Genomic DNA, 16370 nt, shown 5'->3' with positions numbered 1-16370 from the left:
AGCTGCCGCTAGGCGGCAGCAAGACGTGTTGGCACCTATTGACGCCATGTTCTTACATCCCGAATTTAGTGTCTTACAGGCATACCTATGAAACACACTTCTCTAATGTGTGGGATAAATGACTCTGATTGGAGCTGGTAGCAGGTCTTCAAGACTCTCAAAACAAGTGAATATTTTTGCGAAACTGTCTTCACTGCTAACACAAATTTCATTACTCTTGCAGTGGTACTTTCTTATGATACTAATCGATTTAATGACAGAGTCGCATATGTAAGGCAACTTTTAACTCACACATCAAGTACACCACAAGAAGACACAGTCTGTGACCATGTAAATTATTGAGTAACTCCACAGACACCAAGCATGGTCCTATTCATCCAATGGCGCCAGATGACAATTGTGACTGCAACAAGAGACACAGTAGCCTCACGAACCATTAAAAACAGCAGTCATATTGCACACTTTGAAACACAGCAGTGTAGGTCATTACTAGGGCATGGATGGGTGAATGCGAGTTGTGTGAGGAATGATGGACATAGTTCCGTTTTCAGTACAATACCAGGTGATATATTTGTGTTGATCCAAGTTTACACAGGGCAGGTCTACTTGACAACAGTGAAACACTGTGATGGAGATGTGTGAATGAGCCTAAAATATTGAGGGGACTTGTGGTAGGAGAAACCAGGTTAGCATTGTGTTAGTAGCTATAGTTATGTTTCTGGGAAATGTCAATCAGATGTAATCCAGTTTGGTGAATGTTGTTATTGCAGGAAGAATTGCTAGTGCAAAACAAAGTGTGATAGATTTAGTATCTGAAAGCAGTTAACAACTGAGTAGCTATTGGTGTCATGTGAGACAAACTGGTTTGTGATGTTGTTGTCTATTCCAAAATCTTGAAGCTTGCTAGTGTTTTGTGTCTAGACTGGCTCTGTATCTGCTTATGTGGTAGAGCTTCTGTGTATGTGACATAATGAATATTGCATGCAGAGATTGTCCAATCTTTCTCCTAGACACAGGATGAGAGGTGCATCAGCTGCAATTATGAACAGCATCGACTTGTATGACATTGATGGGATTCAAAGTGCTGTCACTGCAGGTGACACCTCACCAGATTCTTAACTGAAGCATATCTGCCTGTGTAATGAGCCACTGCCCTTCACCTAAAAACCAACTATTACAGCAAATCTGTGGTGAAGCAGCATGTCATGTACAAATTTCACTGGTGTGACCCACAAAGTATTTTCCCACATGTCTGGCAATCAGCCACTACATATAGTTACCTAAATTAATTTCAAAGGTGTCAGTTAATGAATACCACAACACTGAAGTGAAGTGTTTAGAAAGCAGACCAGTATACTAATATTAACATTCAGTGTTATATGTTAATATTAGCATACTGGTCTGCTTTCTGAACACTTCAATGTTGTGGTATTCATTGGCTGACACTTTTGAAATTAATTTAGGTAACTATATGTAGTGGCTGATTGCCAGACATGTGGGAAAATACTTTGTGGGTCACACCATCGAAATTTGTACATGACATGCTGATTCACCACAGATTTGCTGTAATAGTTGGTTTTTAGGTGACGGGCAGTGTCTTATTTCACAGGCAGATGTGCTTCAGTTAAGAATCTGATGAGGTGTCACCTGCAGTCTGTATTATGAGGGCTGCAGCTGGATAGCAAGGCCACTAGGAAAGTTACTTGAAACATAATGTTAAATGAACTTCCTGTAAAGGGGTAGCTTGCACACTTAATGATTAAAGAGACATCTTCCTTCACATGTTTATTTATGCTGCTGAAACAATTATGGCATCAGCTACAGCCATGAAGATGAATAGAGATAAATGTTGTGGGTCTGTGTGCAGACAGTATGTGATAGTGGCATACAGGCACCAGAAGCTTTGTAGGCGTTAGAGAAAAATAAATATTAGGTAATGCAAGCTAATGTTAGAGCGCTAGAGTGTATTTAAGCAGTAGTCTGAGTGAAACTATGTGAGTGAGAAAGATTTGGAACATGCAGCTATCTTGTGTAAAGTTGATGTAAATGTTGTGTGTGGCAGTAGGTGTGTGTTATGAAATAACATGATTGAGACAGTAGGAAGAGATGTTGTGACAGCTGAGTGTGATACTGAGGAAGAGAAGAGGCTTTTGCCTGTGCTAGGCTTAGTCTTAATCTTAGGCTTAGACTGGCTGTGATTTGTGTCAGGTTTGCCAATGAGCTGAAGGGGTGCTAGTGACATGTACTTGTGTCAGTGTAGTTGTGGTTTTGGTGTGCTTGCTGACTTGTTATTAGAGTGACGTTTTAGATGTGCATTGGTGATGTAAAGGATAGGTTTATCGCCAGTTTTATCATGTTTTGTTGTGAATGAAAGAGAGTGGAGGAGAACTGCGTAAATGGAGAGCATAGTTTGTGACAAGTGGGTGCAGATATGAAGCGAAACTTGTGTAGGTGGCTGAGGGTATTAGCAGCTGATGTGAGACATGAGAGAGTGAGATTGCGAAAAAAATGTGGAACGCTTCACGATTTTGCGTGTCATCCTTGCGCAGGGGCCATGCTAATCTTCTCTGTATCGTTCCAATTTTAGTATATGTACCGCCGAAGCGAGTACATTCGAGGAGCCCTCTGAAATTGTATATATAGTTATGGCGTCGCGTCAAACATGGTTCGGCTTGGACGTAGCTTTACGCAGCTCTGGCGAGGAACACAAGGCCTGCCGAGTGCTAATCTGTCAATTAATTACTGCGAGGTGTCGTTATTAGTAAGTGGCAGCTCTGTCAACTGTATTATTTGGCAGTATTGGATGTAAAACTTAGATCGTAGAGTCGCTTGCTCTCGCAGCATCCACCCAGAGCAGCAGCAGCTTCACACAGCTGCCGCTAGGCGGCAGCAAGACGTGTTGGCACCTATTGACGCCATGTTCTTACATCCCGAATTTAGTGTCTTACAGGCATACCTATGAAACACACTTCTCTAATGTGTGGGATAAATGACTCTGATTGGAGCTGGTAGCAGGTCTTCAAGACTCTCAAAACAAGTGAATATTTTTGCGAAACTGTCTTCACTGCTAACACAAATTTCATTACTCTTGCAGTGGTACTTTCTTATGATACTAATCGATTTAATGACAGAGTCGCATATGTAAGGCAACTTTTAACTCACACATCAAGTACACCACAAGAAGACACAGTCTGTGACCATGTAAATTATTGAGTAACTCCACAGACACCAAGCATGCTCTTATTCATCCAATGGCGCCAGAAGACAATTGTGACTGCAAGAAGAGACACAGTAGCCTCACGAACCATTAAAAACAGCATTCATATTGCACACTTTGAAACACAGCAGTGTAGGTCATTACTAGGGCATGGATGGGTGAATGCGAGTTGTGTGAGGAATGATGGACATAGTTCCGTTTTCAGTACAATACCAGGTGATATATTTGTGTTGATCCAAGTTTACACAGGGCAGGTCTACTTGACAACAGTGAAACACTGTGATGGAGATGTGTGAATGAGCCTAAAATATTGAGGGGACTTGTGGTAGGAGAAACCCGGTTAGCATTGTGTTAGTAGCTATAGTTATGTTCCTGGGAAATGTCAATCAGATGTAATCCAGTTTGGTGAATGTTGTTATTGCAGGAAGAATTGCTAGTGCAAAACAAAGAGTGATAGATTTAGTATCTGAAAGCAGTTAACAACTGAGTAGCTATTGGTGTCATGTGAGACAAACTGGTTTGTGATGTTGTTGTCTATTCCAAAATCTTGAAGCTTGCTAGTGTTTTGTGTCCAGACTGGCTCTGTATCTGCTTATGTGGTAGAGCTTCTGTGTATGTGACATAATGAATATTGCATGCAGAGATTGTCCAATCTTTCTCCTAGACACAGGATGAGAGGTGCATCAGCTGCAATTATGAACAGCATCGACTTGTATGACATTGATGGGATTCAAAGTGCTGTCACTGCAGGTGACACCTCACCAGATTCTTAACTGAAGCATATCTGCCTGTGTAATGAGCCACTGCCCTTCACCTAAAAACCAACTATTACAGCAAATCTGTGGTGAAGCAGCATGTCATGTACAAATTTCACTGGTGTGACCCACAAAGTATTTTCCCACATGTCTGGCAATCAGCCACTACATATAGTTACCTAAATTAATTTCAAAGGTGTCAGTTAATGAATACCACAACACTGAAGTGTTTAGAAAGCAGACCAGTATGCTAATATTAACATACAGTGTTATATGTTGATATTAGCATACTGGTCTGCTTTCTAAACACTTCAATGTTGTGGTATTCATTGGCTGACACTTTTGAAATTAATTTAGGTAACTATATGTAGTGGCTGATTGCCAGACATGTGGGAAAATACTTTGTGGGTCACACCATCGAAATTTGTACATGACATGCTGATTCACCACAGATTTGCTGTAATAGTTGGTTTTTAGGTGACGGGCAGTGTCTTATTTCACAGGCAGATGTGCTTCAGTTAAGAATCTGATGAGGTGTCACCTGCAGTCTGTATTATGAGGGCTGCAGCTGGATAGCAAGGCCACTAGGAAAGTTACTTGAAACATAATGTTAAATGAACTTCCTGTAAAGGGGTAGCTTGCACACTTAATGATTAAAGAGACATCTTCCTTCACATGTTTATTTATGCTGCTGAAACAATTATGGCATCAGCTACAGCCATGAAGATGAATAGAGATAAATGTTGTGGGTCTGTGTGCAGACAGTATGTGATAGTGGCATACAGGCACCAGAAGCTTTGTAGGCGTTAGAGAAAAATAAATATTAGGTAATGCAAGCTAATGTTAGAGTGCTAGAGTGTATTTAAGCAGTAGTCTGAGTGAAACTATGTGAGTGAGAAAGATTTGGAACATGCAGCTATCTTGTGTAAAGTTGATGTAAATGTTGTGTGTGGCAGTAGGTGTGTGTTATGAAATAACATGATTGAGTCAGTAGGAAGAGATGTTGTGACAGCTGAGTGTGATACTGAGGAAGAGAAGAGGCTTTTGCCTGTGCTAGGCTTAGTCTTAATCTTAGGCTTAGACTGGCTGTGATTTGTGTCAGGTTTGCCAATGAGCTGAAGGGGTGCTAGTGACATGTACTTGTGTCAGTGTAGTTGTGGTTTTGGTGTGCTTGCTGACTTGTTATTAGAGTGACGTTTTAGATGTGCATTGGTGATGTAAGGGATAGGTTTATCGCCAGTTTTATCATGTTTTGTTGTGAATGAAAGAGAGTGGAGGAGAACTGCGTAAATGGAGAGCATAGTTTGTGACAAGTGGGTGCAGATATGAAGCGAAACTTGTGTAGGTGGCTGAGGGTATTAGCAGCTGATGTGAGACATGAGAGAGTGAGATTGCGAAAAAAATGTGGAACGCTTCACGATTTTGCGTGTCATCCTTGCGCAGGGGCCATGCTAATCTTCTCTGTATCGTTCCAATTTTAGTATATGTACCGCCGAAGCGAGTACATTCGAGGAGCCCTCTGAAATTGCATATATAGTTATGGCGTCGCGTCAAACATGGTTCGGCTTGGACGTAGCTTTACGCAGCTCTGGCGAGGAACACAAGGCCTGCCGAGTGCTAATCTGTCAATTAATTACTGCGAGGTGTCGTTATTAGTAAGTGGCAGCTCTGTCAACTGTATTATTTGGCAGTATTGGATGTAAAACTTAGATCGTAGAGTCGCTTGCTCTCGCAGCATCCACCCAGAGCAGCAGCAGCTTCACACAGCTGCCGCTAGGCGGCAGCAAGACGTGTTGGCACCTATTGACGCCATGTTCTTACATCCCGAATTTAGTGTCTTACAGGCATACCTATGAAACACACTTCTCTAATGTGTGGGATAAATGACTCTGATTGGAGCTGGTAGCAGGTCTTCAAGACTCTCAAAACAAGTGAATATTTTTGCGAAACTGTCTTCACTGCTAACACAAATTTCATTACTCTTGCAGTGGTACTTTCTTATGATACTAATCGATTTAATGACAGAGTCGCATATGTAAGGCAACTTTTAACTCACACATCAAGTACACCACAAGAAGACACAGTCTGTGACCATGTAAATTATTGAGTAACTCCACAGACACCAAGCATGCTCTTATTCATCCAATGGCGCCAGAAGACAATTGTGACTGCAAGAAGAGACACAGTAGCCTCACGAACCATTAAAAACAGCATTCATATTGCACACTTTGAAACACAGCAGTGTAGGTCATTACTAGGGCATGGATGGGTGAATGCGAGTTGTGTGAGGAATGATGGACATAGTTCCGTTTTCAGTACAATACCAGGTGATATATTTGTGTTGATCCAAGTTTACACAGGGCAGGTCTACTTGACAACAGTGAAACACTGTGATGGAGATGTGTGAATGAGCCTAAAATATTGAGGGGACTTGTGGTAGGAGAAACCCGGTTAGCATTGTGTTAGTAGCTATAGTTATGTTCCTGGGAAATGTCAATCAGATGTAATCCAGTTTGGTGAATGTTGTTATTGCAGGAAGAATTGCTAGTGCAAAACAAAGAGTGATAGATTTAGTATCTGAAAGCAGTTAACAACTGAGTAGCTATTGGTGTCATGTGAGACAAACTGGTTTGTGATGTTGTTGTCTATTCCAAAATCTTGAAGCTTGCTAGTGTTTTGTGTCCAGACTGGCTCTGTATCTGCTTATGTGGTAGAGCTTCTGTGTATGTGACATAATGAATATTGCATGCAGAGATTGTCCAATCTTTCTCCTAGACACAGGATGAGAGGTGCATCAGCTGCAATTATGAACAGCATCGACTTGTATGACATTGATGGGATTCAAAGTGCTGTCACTGCAGGTGACACCTCACCAGATTCTTAACTGAAGCATATCTGCCTGTGTAATGAGCCACTGCCCTTCACCTAAAAACCAACTATTACAGCAAATCTGTGGTGAAGCAGCATGTCATGTACAAATTTCACTGGTGTGACCCACAAAGTATTTTCCCACATGTCTGGCAATCAGCCACTACATATAGTTACCTAAATTAATTTCAAAGGTGTCAGTTAATGAATACCACAACACTGAAGTGTTTAGAAAGCAGACCAGTATGCTAATATTAACATACAGTGTTATATGTTGATATTAGCATACTGGTCTGCTTTCTAAACACTTCAATGTTGTGGTATTCATTGGCTGACACTTTTGAAATTAATTTAGGTAACTATATGTAGTGGCTGATTGCCAGACATGTGGGAAAATACTTTGTGGGTCACACCATCGAAATTTGTACATGACATGCTGATTCACCACAGATTTGCTGTAATAGTTGGTTTTTAGGTGACGGGCAGTGTCTTATTTCACAGGCAGATGTGCTTCAGTTAAGAATCTGATGAGGTGTCACCTGCAGTCTGTATTATGAGGGCTGCAGCTGGATAGCAAGGCCACTAGGAAAGTTACTTGAAACATAATGTTAAATGAACTTCCTGTAAAGGGGTAGCTTGCACACTTAATGATTAAAGAGACATCTTCCTTCACATGTTTATTTATGCTGCTGAAACAATTATGGCATCAGCTACAGCCATGAAGATGAATAGAGATAAATGTTGTGGGTCTGTGTGCAGACAGTATGTGATAGTGGCATACAGGCACCAGAAGCTTTGTAGGCGTTAGAGAAAAATAAATATTAGGTAATGCAAGCTAATGTTAGAGTGCTAGAGTGTATTTAAGCAGTAGTCTGAGTGAAACTATGTGAGTGAGAAAGATTTGGAACATGCAGCTATCTTGTGTAAAGTTGATGTAAATGTTGTGTGTGGCAGTAGGTGTGTGTTATGAAATAACATGATTGAGACAGTAGGAAGAGATGTTGTGACAGCTGAGTGTGATACTGAGGAAGAGAAGAGGCTTTTGCCTGTGCTAGGCTTAGTCTTAATCTTAGGCTTAGACTGGCTGTGATTTGTGTCAGGTTTGCCAATGAGCTGAAGGGGTGCTAGTGACATGTACTTGTGTCAGTGTAGTTGTGGTTTTGGTGTGCTTGCTGACTTGTTATTAGAGTGACGTTTTAGATGTGCATTGGTGATGTAAGGGATAGGTTTATCGCCAGTTTTATCATGTTTTGTTGTGAATGAAAGAGAGTGGAGGAGAACTGCGTAAATGGAGAGCATAGTTTGTGACAAGTGGGTGCAGATATGAAGCGAAACTTGTGTAGGTGGCTGAGGGTATTAGCAGCTGATGTGAGACATGAGAGAGTGAGATTGCGAAAAAAATGTGGAACGCTTCACGATTTTGCGTGTCATCCTTGCGCAGGGGCCATGCTAATCTTCTCTGTATCGTTCCAATTTTAGTATATGTACCGCCGAAGCGAGTACATTCGAGGAGCCCTCTGAAATTGCATATATAGTTATGGCGTCGCGTCAAACATGGTTCGGCTTGGACGTAGCTTTACGCAGCTCTGGCGAGGAACACAAGGCCTGCCGAGTGCTAATCTGTCAATTAATTACTGCGAGGTGTCGTTATTAGTAAGTGGCAGCTCTGTCAACTGTATTATTTGGCAGTATTGGATGTAAAACTTAGATCGTAGAGTCGCTTGCTCTCGCAGCATCCACCCAGAGCAGCAGCAGCTTCACACAGCTGCCGCTAGGCGGCAGCAAGACGTGTTGGCACCTATTGACGCCATGTTCTTACATCCCGAATTTAGTGTCTTACAGGCATACCTATGAAACACACTTCTCTTGTGTGGGATAAATGACTCTGATTGGAGCTGGTAGCAGGTCTTCAAGACTCTCAAAACAAGTGAATATTTTTGCGAAACTGTCTTCACTGCTAACACAAATTTCATTACTCTTGCAGTGGTACTTTCTTATGATACTAATCGATTTAATGACAGAGTCGCATATGTAAGGCAACTTTTAACTCACACATCAAGTACACCACAAGAAGACACAGTCTGTGACCATGTAAATTATTGAGTAACTCCACAGACACCAAGCATGCTCTTATTCATCCAATGGCGCCAGAAGACAATTGTGACTGCAAGAAGAGACACAGTAGCCTCACGAACCATTAAAAACAGCATTCATATTGCACACTTTGAAACACAGCAGTGTAGGTCATTACTAGGGCATGGATGGGTGAATGCGAGTTGTGTGAGGAATGATGGACATAGTTCCGTTTTCAGTACAATACCAGGTGATATATTTGTGTTGATCCAAGTTTACACAGGGCAGGTCTACTTGACAACAGTGAAACACTGTGATGGAGATGTGTGAATGAGCCTAAAATATTGAGGGGACTTGTGGTAGGAGAAACCAGGTTAGCATTGTGTTAGTAGCTATAGTTATGTTCCTGGGAAATGTCAATCAGATGTAATCCAGTTTGGTGAATGTTGTTATTGCAGGAAGAATTGCTAGTGCAAAACAAAGAGTGATAGATTTAGTATCTGAAAGCAGTTAACAACTGAGTAGCTATTGGTGTCATGTGAGACAAACTGGTTTGTGATGTTGTTGTCTATTCCAAAATCTTGAAGCTTGCTAGTGTTTTGTGTCTAGACTGGCTCTGTATCTGCTTATGTGGTAGAGCTTCTGTGTATGTGACATAATGAATATTGCATGCAGAGATTGTCCAATCTTTCTCCTAGACACAGGATGAGAGGTGCATCAGCTGCAATTATGAACAGCATCGACTTGTATGACATTGATGGGATTCAAAGTGCTGTCACTGCAGGTGACACCTCACCAGATTCTTAACTGAAGCATATCTGCCTGTGTAATGAGCCACTGCCCTTCACCTAAAAACCAACTATTACAGCAAATCTGTGGTGAAGCAGCATGTCATGTACAAATTTCACTGGTGTGACCCACAAAGTATTTTCCCACATGTCTGGCAATCAGCCACTACATATAGTTACCTAAATTAATTTCAAAGGTGTCAGTTAATGAATACCACAACACTGAAGTGTTTAGAAAGCAGACCAGTATGCTAATATTAACATACAGTGTTATATGTTAATATTAGCATACTGGTCTGCTTTCTAAACACTTCAATGTTGTGGTATTCATTGGCTGACACTTTTGAAATTAATTTAGGTAACTATATGTAGTGGCTGATTGCCAGACATGTGGGAAAATACTTTGTGGGTCACACCATCGAAATTTGTACATGACATGCTGATTCACCACAGATTTGCTGTAATAGTTGGTTTTTAGGTGACGGGCAGTGTCTTATTTCACAGGCAGATGTGCTTCAGTTAAGAATCTGATGAGGTGTCACCTGCAGTCTGTATTATGAGGGCTGCAGCTGGATAGCAAAGCCACTAGGCAAGTTACTTGAAACATAATGTTAAATGAACTTCCTGTAAAGGGGTAGCTTGCACACTTAATGATTAAAGAGACATCTTCCTTCACATGTTTATTTATGCTGCTGAAACAATTATGGCATCAGCTACAGCCATGAAGATGAATAGAGATAAATGTTGTGGGTCTGTGTGCAGACAGTATGTGATAGTGGCATACAGGCACCAGAAGCTTTGTAGGCGTTAGAGAAAAATAAATATTAGGTAATGCAAGCTAATGTTAGAGCACTAGAGTGTATTTAAGCAGTAGTCTGAGTGAAACTATGTGAGTGAGAAAGATTTGGAACATGCAGCTATCTTGTGTAAAGTTGATGTAAGGTTTCCAAATGTTGTGTGTGGCAGTAGGTGTGTGTTATGAAATGACATGATTGAGACAGTAGGAAGAGATGTTGTGACAGCTGAGTGTGATACTGAGGAAGAGAAGAGGCTTTTGCCTGTGCTAGGCTTAGTCTTAATCTTAGGCTTAGACTGGCTGTGATTTGTGTCAGGTTTGCCAATGAGCTGAAGGGGTGCTAGTGACATGTACTTGTGTCAGTGTAGTTGTGGTTTTGGTGTGCCTGCTGACTTGTTATTAGAGTGACGTTTTAGATGTGCATTGGTGATGTAAGGGATAGGTTTATCGCCAGTTTTATCATGTTTTGTTGTGAATGAAAGAGAGTGGAGGAGAACTGCGTAAATGGAGAGCATAGTTTGTGACAAGTGGGTGCAGATATGAAGCGAAACTTGTGTAGGTGGCTGAGGGTATTAGCAGCTGATGTGAGACATGAGAGAGTGAGATTGCGAAAAAAATGTGGAACGCTTCACGATTTTGCGTGTCATCCTTGCGCAGGGGCCATGCTAATCTTCTCTGTATCGTTCCAATTTTAGTATATGTACCGCCGAAGCGAGTACATTCGAGGAGCCCTCTGAAATTGTATATATAGTTATGGCGTCGCGTCAAACATGGTTCGGCTTGGACGTAGCTTTACGCAGCTCTGGCGAGGAACACAAGGCTTGCCGACTGCTAATCTGTCAATTAATTACTGCGAGGTGTCGTTATTAGTAAGTGGCAGCTCTGTCAACTGTATTATTTGGCAGTATTGGATGTAAAACTTAGATCTTAGAGTCGCTTGCTCACGCAGCATCCACCCAGAGCAGCAGCAGCTTCACACAGCTGCCGCTAGGCGGCAGCAAGACGTGTTGGCACCTATTGACGCCATGTTCTTACATCCCGAATTTAGTGTCTTACAGGCATACCTATGAAACACACTTCTCTAATGTGTGGGATAAATGACTCTGATTGGAGCTGGTAGCAGGTCTTCAAGACTCTCAAAACAAGTGAATATTTTTGCGAAACTGTCTTCACTGCTAACACAAATTTCATTACTCTTGCAGTGGTACTTTCTTATGATACTAATCGATTTAATGACAGAGTCGCATATGTAAGGCAACTTTTAACTCACACATCAAGTACACCACAAGAAGACACAGTCTGTGACCATGTAAATTATTGAGTAACTCCACAGACACCAAGCATGCTCTTATTCATCCAATGGCGCCAGAAGACAATTGTGACTGCAAGAAGAGACACAGTAGCCTCACGAACCATTAAAAACAGCATTCATATTGCACACTTTGAAACACAGCAGTGTAGGTCATTACTAGGGCATGGATGGGTGAATGCGAGTTGTGTGAGGAATGATGGACATAGTTCCGTTTTCAGTACAATACCAGGTGATATATTTGTGTTGATCCAAGTTTACACAGGGCAGGTCTACTTGACAACAGTGAAACACTGTGATGGAGATGTGTGAATGAGCCTAAAATATTGAGGGGACTTGTGGTAGGAGAAACCCGGTTAGCATTGTGTTAGTAGCTATAGTTATGTTCCTGGGAAATGTCAATCAGATGTAATCCAGTTTGGTGAATGTTGTTATTGCAGGAAGAATTGCTAGTGCAAAACAAAGAGTGATAGATTTAGTATCTGAAAGCAGTTAACAACTGAGTAGCTATTGGTGTCATGTGAGACAAACTGGTTTGTGATGTTGTTGTCTATTCCAAAATCTTGAAGCTTGCTAGTGTTTTGTGTCCAGACTGGCTCTGTATCTGCTTATGTGGTAGAGCTTCTGTGTATGTGACATAATGAATATTGCATGCAGAGATTGTCCAATCTTTCTCCTAGACACAGGATGAGAGGTGCATCAGCTGCAATTATGAACAGCATCGACTTGTATGACATTGATGGGATTCAAAGTGCTGTCACTGCAGGTGACACCTCACCAGATTCTTAACTGAAGCATATCTGCCTGTGTAATGAGCCACTGCCCTTCACCTAAAAACCAACTATTACAGCAAATCTGTGGTGAAGCAGCATGTCATGTACAAATTTCACTGGTGTGACCCACAAAGTATTTTCCCACATGTCTGGCAATCAGCCACTACATATAGTTACCTAAATTAATTTCAAAGGTGTCAGTTAATGAATACCACAACACTGAAGTGTTTAGAAAGCAGACCAGTATGCTAATATTAACATACAGTGTTATATGTTGATATTAGCATACTGGTCTGCTTTCTAAACACTTCAATGTTGTGGTATTCATTGGCTGACACTTTTGAAATTAATTTAGGTAACTATATGTAGTGGCTGATTGCCAGACATGTGGGAAAATACTTTGTGGGTCACACCATCGAAATTTGTACATGACATGCTGATTCACCACAGATTTGCTGTAATAGTTGGTTTTTAGGTGACGGGCAGTGTCTTATTTCACAGGCAGATGTGCTTCAGTTAAGAATCTGATGAGGTGTCACCTGCAGTCTGTATTATGAGGGCTGCAGCTGGATAGCAAGGCCACTAGGAAAGTTACTTGAAACATAATGTTAAATGAACTTCCTGTAAAGGGGTAGCTTGCACACTTAATGATTAAAGAGACATCTTCCTTCACATGTTTATTTATGCTGCTGAAACAATTATGGCATCAGCTACAGCCATGAAGATGAATAGAGATAAATGTTGTGGGTCTGTGTGCAGACAGTATGTGATAGTGGCATACAGGCACCAGAAGCTTTGTAGGCGTTAGAGAAAAATAAATATTAGGTAATGCAAGCTAATGTTAGAGCGCTAGAGTGTATTTAAGCAGTAGTCTGAGTGAAACTATGTGAGTGAGAAAGATTTGGAACATGCAGCTATCTTGTGTAAAGTTGATGTAAGGTTAACAAATGTTGTGTGTGGCAGTAGGTGTGTGTTATGAAATGACATGATTGAGACAGTAGGAAGAGATGTTGTGACAGCTGAGTGTGATACTGAGGAAGAGAAGAGGCTTTTGCCTGTGCTAGGCTTAGTCTTAATCTTAGGCTTAGACTGGCTGTGATTTGTGTCAGGTTTGCCAATGAGCTGAAGGGGTGCTAGTGACATGTACTTGTGTCAGTGTAGTTGTGGTTTTGGTGTGCTTGCTGACTTGTTATTAAGAGTGACGTTTTAGATGTGCATTGGTGATGTAAGGGATAGGTTTATCGCCAGTTTTATCATGTTCTGTTGTGAATGAAAGAGAGTGGAGGAGAACTGCGTAAATGGAGAGCATAGTTTGTGACAAGTGGGTGCAGATATGAAGCGAAACTTGTGTAGGTGGCTGAGGGTATTAGCAGCTGATGTGAGACATGAGAGAGTGAGATTGCGAAAAAAAATGTGGAACGCTTCACGATTTTGCGTGTCATCCTTGCGCAGGGGCCATGCTAATCTTCTCTGTATCGTTCCAATTTTAGTATATGTACCGCCGAAGCGAGTACATTCGAGGAGCCCTCTGAAATTGTATATATAGTTATGGCGTCGCGTCAAACATGGTTCGGCTTGGACGTAGCTTTACGCAGCTCTGGCGAGGAACACAAGGCCTGCCGAGTGCTAATCTGTCAATTAATTACTGCGAGGTGTCGTTATTAGTAAGTGGCAGCTCTTTCAACTGTATTATTTGGCAGTATTGGATGTAAAACTTAGATCGTAGAGTCGCTTGCTCTCGCAGCATCCACCCAGAGCAGCAGCAGCTTCACACAGCTGCCGCTAGGCGGCAGCAAGACGTGTTGGCACCTATTGACGCCTTGTTCTTACATCCCGAATTTAGTGTCTTACAGGCATACCTATGAAACACACTTCTCTAATGTGTGGGATAAATGACTCTGATTGGAGCTGGTAGCAGGTCTTCAAGACTCTCAAAACAAGTGAATATTTTTGCGAAACTGTCTTCACTGCTAACACAAATTTCATTACTCTTGCAGTGGTACTTTCTTATGATACTAATCGATTTAATGACAGAGTCGCATATGTAAGGCAACTTTTAACTCACACATCAAGTGCACCACAAGAAGACACAGTCTGTGACCATGTAAATTATTGAGTAACTCCACAGACACCAAGCATGGTCCTATTCATCCAATGGCGCCAGAAGACAATTGTGACTGCAAGAAGAGACACAGTAGCCTCACGAACCATTAAAAACAGCATTCATATTGCACACTTCGAAACTCATCAGTGTAGGTCATTACTAGGGCATGGATGGGTGAATGCGAGTTGTGTGAGATAGTAGTAGGAATGATGGACATAGTTCCGTTTTCAGTACAATACCAGGTGATATATTTGTGTTGATCCAAGTTTACACAGGGCAGGTCTACTTGACAACAGTGAAACACTGTGATGGAGATGTGTGAATGAGCCTAAAATATTGAGGGGACTTGTGGTAGGAGAAACCAGGTTAGCATTGTGTTAGTAGCTATAGTTATGTTCCTGGGAAATGTCAATCAGATGTAATCCAGTTTGGTGAATGTTGTTATTGCAGGAAGAATTGCTAGTGCAAAACAAAGAGTGATAGATTTAGTATCTGAAAGCAGTTAACAACTGAGTAGCTATTGGTGTCATGTGAGACAAACTGGTTTGTGATGTTGTTGTCTATTCCAAAATCTTGAAGCTTGCTAGTGTTTTGTGTCTAGACTGGCTCTGTATCTGCTTATGTGGTAGAGCTTCTGTGTATGTGACATAATGAATATTGCATGCAGAGATTGTCCAATCTTTCTCCTAGACACAGGATGAGAGGTGCATCAGCTGCAATTATGAACAGCATCGACTTGTATGACATTGATGGAATTCAAAGTGCTGTCACTGCAGGTGACACCTCACCAGATTCTTAACTGAAGCATATCTGCCTGTGTAATGAGCCACTGCCCTTCACCTAAAAACCAACTATTACAGCAAATCTGTGGTGAAGCAGCATGTCATGTACAAATTTCACTGGTGTGACCCACAAAGTATTTTCTCACATGTCTGGCAATCAGCCACTACATATAGTTACCTAAATTAATTTCAAAGGTGTCAGTTAATGAATACCACAACACTGAAGTGTTTAGAAAGCAGACCAGTATGCTAATATTAACATACAGTGTTATATGTTAATATTAGCATACTGGTCTGCTTTCTAAACACTTCAATGTTGTGGTATTCATTGGCTGACACTTTTGAAATTAATTTAGGTAACTATATGTAGTGGCTGATTGCCAGACATGTGGGAAAATACTTTGTGGGTCACACCATCGAAATTTGTACATGACATGCTGATTCACCACAGATTTGCTGTAATAGTTGGTTTTTAGGTGACGGGCAGTGTCTTATTTCACAGGCAGATGTGCTTCAGTTAAGAATCTGATGAGGTGTCACCTGCAGTCTGTATTATGAGGGCTGCAGCTGGATAGCAAGGCCACTAGGAAAGTTACTTGAAACATAATGTTAAATGAACTTCCTGTAAAGGGGTAGCTTGCACACTTAATGATTAAAGAGACATCTTCCTTCACATGTTTATTTATGCTGCTGAAACAATTATGGCATCAGCTACAGCCATGAAGATGAATAGAGATAAATGTTGTGGGTCTGTGTGCAGACAGTATGTGATAGTGGCATACAGGCACCAGAAGCTTTGTAGGCGTTAGAGAAAAATAAATATTAGGTAATGCAAGCTAATGTTAGAGCGCTAGAGTGTATTTAAGCAGTAGTCTGAGTGAAACTATGTGAGTGAGAAAGATTTG

At 41.3% G+C, this 16370-nt stretch overlaps 5 non-coding genes across 5 annotated transcripts; all 5 read right to left on the bottom strand.

Annotated features, from left to right (window-relative positions):
• Positions 1-2504: 2504 nt before the first annotated feature.
• On the bottom strand, positions 2505-2611 carry LOC126093390 (U6 spliceosomal RNA). Its single transcript, XR_007521554.1, has one exon. It is a non-coding gene; the product is annotated as a U6 spliceosomal RNA (small nuclear RNA).
• A 2759-nt stretch (positions 2612-5370) lies between these two features.
• LOC126093389 (U6 spliceosomal RNA) lies at positions 5371-5477 on the bottom strand. Its single transcript, XR_007521553.1, has one exon. It is a non-coding gene; the product is annotated as a U6 spliceosomal RNA (small nuclear RNA).
• A 2759-nt stretch (positions 5478-8236) lies between these two features.
• LOC126093388 (U6 spliceosomal RNA) lies at positions 8237-8343 on the bottom strand. The gene has a single exon (XR_007521552.1). It is a non-coding gene; the product is annotated as a U6 spliceosomal RNA (small nuclear RNA).
• Positions 8344-11109: 2766 nt separating this feature from the next.
• LOC126093387 (U6 spliceosomal RNA) lies at positions 11110-11216 on the bottom strand. Its single transcript, XR_007521551.1, has one exon. It is a non-coding gene; the product is annotated as a U6 spliceosomal RNA (small nuclear RNA).
• Positions 11217-13986: 2770 nt separating this feature from the next.
• Positions 13987-14093, bottom strand: LOC126093386 (U6 spliceosomal RNA). Its single transcript, XR_007521550.1, has one exon. It is a non-coding gene; the product is annotated as a U6 spliceosomal RNA (small nuclear RNA).
• Positions 14094-16370: the final 2277 nt, after the last annotated feature.

Source organism: Schistocerca cancellata, chromosome 7 (genome assembly GCF_023864275.1).
Source record: "Schistocerca cancellata isolate TAMUIC-IGC-003103 chromosome 7, iqSchCanc2.1, whole genome shotgun sequence".
NCBI classification, from domain to species: domain Eukaryota; kingdom Metazoa; phylum Arthropoda; class Insecta; order Orthoptera; family Acrididae; genus Schistocerca; species Schistocerca cancellata.
The sequence above is the reverse complement of the archived record's forward strand: the minus strand, read 5'-3'. Positions and strand labels throughout refer to the sequence as shown.